The sequence below is a fragment of the Uranotaenia lowii genome, chromosome 2 (assembly GCF_029784155.1).
Source record: "Uranotaenia lowii strain MFRU-FL chromosome 2, ASM2978415v1, whole genome shotgun sequence".
NCBI classification, from domain to species: Eukaryota; Metazoa; Arthropoda; class Insecta; order Diptera; family Culicidae; genus Uranotaenia; species Uranotaenia lowii.
Genome location: NC_073692.1, coordinates 425378546 through 425384927, shown reverse-complemented (window position 1 = coordinate 425384927; position 6382 = coordinate 425378546).

Genomic DNA, 6382 nt, shown 5'->3' with positions numbered 1-6382 from the left:
GACAAAAATGACAAAAATGACAAAAATGACAAAAATGACAAAAATGACAAAAATGACAAAAATGACAAAAATGACAAAAATGACAAAAATAACAAAAATGACAAAATTGAACAAAAATGACAAAAATGACAAAAATGACAAAAATGACAAAAATGACAAAAATGACAAAAATGACAAAAATGACAAAAATGACAAGTACAAGATTCAATTGCAAACCACACCAATAATACTGCTAGCCAACTGGTCTCCCAAACTCCCTTGGAAAGTACAACATTATTCTGATTATCGGTCCAAGAAATCCACTATTTGGTGGCCTTAATGCAGTTCTAATTGTTTGGTTTAGTAATTTTAGGATTTCTGAGGCGTTTATGCGATACCAAGAACTTATTTCTATACCAAAACCACCCAGTCCTGCCATCTAGGACTTCAAACTGAGAAAAATAGTGTTTTACTAAAAAGAATTTATTTTTTGAGTTAGTAAATTTTCAACATTTCTCGTCATGATAATGAAGAAATTGAAATATTGTCGCTGGCAACGGTTCGCACGCGTTGAGAAAAAAAAATTATGCTCTCTTGCATTCTTTCAGTATGTATGCATATGGTGTCGAATATCATCCAAACCGTATACTCTTATCGTTTTAGCCAGAAGTTGAAAATATGTATGTATTTTGCCTCCACTTTGGTAGGTAAATGCTGTTTTTTTCACGTTTCATACGATCATTCTATAATGTATATGATACGTATAACAAAGTTTTTAAGAAATATACCTACAAAAATGTTTGCTGGGTAGTTCTAAGAAGTTCTTCTTTTACACAATAAATTCAAAGAAAAAATTTTGGTTTTTGAAAAAAAACATAAGCAGTACAATTCTTATTTCGCACCCTCTTCTCATATTTTTGGTCCTCAACGCCAATTACTTCATTCAATAAAAGTAAACTTATTTATATATCCGTTGAACAATTTGAAGCGAATTGTGGACGAAAATTTTGATGATTTTCAATCATTCAGATTTTAACATAGTGGTACTATTCTTGTTTCGCTCACTGTATAATCCTTAAATTCATAAGACATTAAATGAAAAAAAAAATAAAACGTTAAATTTTTAAGTATTGAAATTGACTTGAATAAATTGTTTTTGTTAAGACAAATACCAGAATTAACAGACCTTAAGTGTTCTCGTGAAAATTTTGATTCGTAATAAGGTTTCTTGAGGTGAAATTTTCCTGTTTAATGTATAACGTTTTTCTGATTTTAATCTGACAGTTTTTCAAATATTGTTTTCGATCATTATGGAATCTGTAATTTATTTATTTTGTGTACATACAGTTCGGGGAACCGAAAAATAATGGAAAAGTGATTTTTTCGACCGAAAACGTGTCGTTGGGGCAAACATTGTTGTCAATGGAGCCCGTCTCGCTTCCAATTTGATTTTCTCATAACGGATAAGCTCAGATCGAAATCAAATGTAACGCGAGCAGTTTTCTCTGGCATGGCATGGGCCATCCTTCGAATACGATTGAACCGCGGAAAAAAAATCTGTCAAAACCAATCGCTAAACGGTTCATTTCACAGAACAGGATCCCAGTCCAGCAGAAGGTCGTTGTTTTTCCCACAAATATGTGAATCCACTACAGTTCACTAAAGGCCACGCGGCGCTAGTTTGTGCTTTTGGTGGTGATTTTTGTTTCCTTTCGCCTTTGAAGGGGAGAAGCTTTTTTCCCAGGATATGTTATGTCCTGGACGGTTGCTTTGGGGTTGTTTTGTTGTTGATAGTGACACATTTCCGGATGCTCCGATGGCTTCAGTAGAAGTGAGCCGCACTGAGCTCGCAAGGATGGGTTCAAATTTGCACAGAATAGCACAAACATGTCACCGGGAGTGATGTTTTTTTCGGTTCCCTATCCAGGAAAATGGCGTTCAACTTTGAATTGGCGAACTTGGCGTCCATTTGGCGCCTGGTGAATAGAACTGTTTTTACTCGCAGCTGCCTCGTGGCAGTGAGTTGTTTTGTTTTTTTTTTTTGCCCACTTCTACTCTAACTTGACGGACAGGATTGCTTGTTTTGCTATGGTTTTTAGGATATTTTTCGAAAAGAATCATATTTTTAGAAGCAATACGCATTGCTCCGGGAAATGCTACGAGCTGGTGTCACTTTTTGTATTGTTCGTAGCCAAAGATTAAATCCGACATTCAGGCACTTTTGTGGTTGAATGTTCAAACAACTGTCATATTAAAGATTTTTATCTTAACTTGCTGATTCCAGTTATAATAACCAGATAAAAACTTAATTATGAAATTCTCAAAACAAAACTCACAGAACTAAACTATATGTTCAATTTAAAAACAATCCGTACGACAATTTATTTTTCTGCCACTTAAAAAAGGTCACGTTCAGCTGTTCACCCTTCAACAGCTCGTTATATTTTGAGCGTTATAATTGCATTAATGATCCTTTTCTTCTTTCATATCGCTGACTACGTCAAATGATTTTCCTCCAGATTCAAGTTGACAGAAAAGTGCAATTTTTGTTTTCATCTTTCAAATGGAGCAATTTGCAGGCACACAAGAAAGGCACCGAGAATTGTAATTTGAAAAATTTAGCCAATTTTGCTAACGACAAAGTCCGCCGAGCAGCTGTGTGCTGTTATCGAAAAGGATAACTTCAATCTCAAAACGACTCAACCCAGAGGATGACGTTTAGGGACAAACCTTCAATTGACATACGCTCTCATATTTTGCCACACTGCAATCCGATAAAACTTGCAACGTTTTAAAACTTGGCCACTCGCAACACTCACATTTGCCCAAAAACATTAAACTTTTATCATAAAACAACAAACAGTCCCATAGAGGAGAAGGAGTTGGTACCAAGTCCTCCTCTTGGGAAGATGTGCGATAACTAAACTGGAATGCAGTTTCCGCTAGCGCCTTTTTTTTGCGCTGTAATGTCCCATCTTCTACAACCCACGGAATCAACTTTCCGTTTCGCTGCATGCGGTATGGCGTAATTTTGCACTATGCACTTCCGGAACTGGAGCAAACTTCGGGAACACCTTCGCCCTCAAAGAACCACATGGGATTTTTAGCTGAGGATTCTTTTACATGATTTCTTTGTGTGGCTTAGGCGGGATAGACACATTTTTTTTTGAACGAGAATTCAATATTTTCAATAATTTAATCTAAACAAAAAAAATTAATTATACGCCTTATGCGTTCATTTGATTCATCGAGTTCATAAAGACAAATTTCATAAACATTTATTCAAGAGTCAGATTCTTATAAGAACCGTTTAGATTTTTGCGTCAGATTGCTGCTCTTTTCTTAAGCCCAGATTCTGGCCAAGACGTTTAGAATAAGCGAGGTGCAAGTGTTTCAAGGTTAATTTTAAGAGAATATTCGGGTTTGTTACTTTTCATTCCTTATTGGTTCGAAAACCATTTATCATCTACTGCACAAATTATACAAGAAGAAGAAAAAAAATCACCGGTAGAAATAATTTGATTGAACTCTAAGAAATCTGTCGAAATTTTTTTTTTCTACTTTAATTTTTGAAAGATTGAAACAGTTTGAAACATTAAAAAATGCCAAATTAGGCTCAACACTGTAAAAACATGGTTCACTCAATATTTAGATCTTAACTTTCAGTAAAGCAAATTTCCATAAAAATATTTTTACAGGGTGGGGCAGAGTGGACTCCCTGATTAGATTGGTTAACTGTATAAATACCATACAAGATTATTACAAAAGATTGTTATTTCGTAAATCTACATACAATGCCATTTATTTCTTATTAAGTTTTAAAAATGATCAGCGTATCTGGCGTTATTCTACCGATAACATCAACAATTGCTTCCTTAAGAGCTTCCCAGGTCGTTGGTCGAACTTTGTAAACCACAGATTAGAGGTAACCCCAAAGAAAATAATCGCATAGGCTTAGATTGCGGGAGCGAGGGGGCCATGAAACATCCCCTCGTAATGAGATCAAGCGTCCAGAGCATCGTTCTTGCAGAAGTTGGTGAGAGTTGGGTCGCCACCACACTATCCTTTTTTTTAAAGAACGTTTCGACTACGAAACCACGATGCTCGCCAGTCTACGGCATGGTGACTACTTAAAATGGCGTCTTTCCCCCCATCACATGAAACCACTCCGACTTCGCTAACTCGCGCGCGTGCTCTTCACTGGGAAGTCCACTCTGCCCCACCCTGTATTACAGAAATTATTCTCACATCGGGAGTTATATTTTTTTTTTGCTTCACCTACAACAAATAAGGAGTTTAGTCGATAAAAATGTAACGCTTGTTTGGGCAGACCATGTCGGATGTAATAGAAAACACAACTTGTTTTATGAACGGTCAAACCAAAAAGAGAGTCGCCTTTTATTTATAACTAGCTGATCCCATACGAACTCCGTTTCGCTTTCAACTTGGAATATGTCATGAACAGTTAGTATGAAAGTCAATTGCCAAGCATTTTCTAGATTCACTTCCGAATTCATTGTAATTCATTGAATTCATTGCAAAAATATTGGACGATCACTTTTCTGTCGTCTGCTACTAAATTTGAAATCAGGAATCAAGTGACCGTCCAAAACACCCCCCGTGTATAAATTTCATCTCGATCGCTGCATAACAACGCAATTATTGCCAAAAAGTTAAACCCCTTTCGATGACCTCTTATATAATCTTTGATATCTGAAATCGATTGCCCGTCCCTCAAAACTCCCGTGTGCAAATTTTCAAATCAATCCATTGTATAATATCGTCAACATCACAAAAAATAGTGGATAGTTATCATGGACAATCCTTTTGGCGGACCCCTGATCCAAAATTGGATACTTGGAATCAATTGTTCGTCCTTAATAATTCCTATGTGCAAATTTTCACTTCAATCCGATGTATAATAACATCAATATCACAAAAATATTGAAAAGGTAACATGGATGACCCTTTTGTCGGCCCCTTACTCTGAATTTGATCCCTGAAATCGATTGAACGTCATTAAAAAGTCTCGTTTACCAATTTTCATTTGAATCCGATGTATAATAACGTCAATACAGCAAAAAAGGAAACAGTTAATATGGACGACCCCTTTCACTGGCCCCTCACACAAAATTTAATACCGGCAATCGATTGCCCGTCCTTAAAATTATCCGAGCGCAAATTTTATTCTCAATCCGATGTAAAATAACGTCAATATCGCAAAAATATTGAAAATTTAATATGGACGACCCCTTTTTGTTGGCCCTTCACACAAAAATTGAAATCTGAAATCGATTGCCCGTCCCTAAAAACTCTCATGTATAAATTTTCATCTGAATCCGATGTATAATAACGTCAATATAGCAAAAACAGCGAAAGGTTAATATGGACGACCCCTTTTGTGGGCCCCTCACACAAAATTTAAAACCTGAAATCGATTGCCTGTCCATAAAAACTCTCGTGTATTAATTTTTATTTGAATCCGATGAACAATAACGTCAACATTGAAAAAACAGTCGAAAGTTCATATGGACGACCCCTTTTGCCGACCCCTGACTCAACATGCAATACCTGAATTCAATTGCGCATCTCTCAAAACCCCCACGTGCAAATTTTCATCACAATCTGACAAAAAATAACGTCAATATCGCGAAAACAATATTTGTCTTGTATGGACGACCCCCTTCAGAAGGGGTCATCCAAAAATCTGAAAACATTTTTCATCATTCCTGGTCCTTATGAGCATGCATGCCAAATTTCAGCTTTCTAGCTCTTAAGACGGCTGAGTCTATAGAGGACAAACAAACAAACAAACAAACCCACAGAAATTGCTTTTTATATATATAGATTACAAATTTTCCCGCAAATTTTCCACAATACAGGAACACAAAATGTCTGGCAACATTATAGCAGTGATTGCAAGGTTCATACTGCCTGTCCACTTTTAGGCGTTTTACTTAAGTTCAGAATGACTAATACATTCGAGATTGAACAACGCTTTATTTTGTAAATATCTTTTATTTATTTATTTATTTACTGGTCTTCGAATTAAACATATTCGCACAGACTTTTCCTTATGACCTACTTATTTTAATTTTGAATGTTTCTTTAGTGATGTTAAAATCGAAGTGATTACTGATTTCGTTAAAACGTCTACAACAAGTAACAAATGGACTATTGAGAGAATAGACAGTACGGGTGAGTGGTAACCGGAACATCGGTAGATGGCGCAAAGTCCGCGTAGGTGCGTTGAATGGTAGCCGATTCAGCAGTTCATTGCAATCAATGTTGTTTGCTAGCAGATCAAATACGAACAGACGTTGCAGAAGAGTTCTTCGTTGCTCTAGAGTTGGTAAATAGGTCGATCAAATTACAACGATGTTCGTATCCAGGAAGCAAAAAC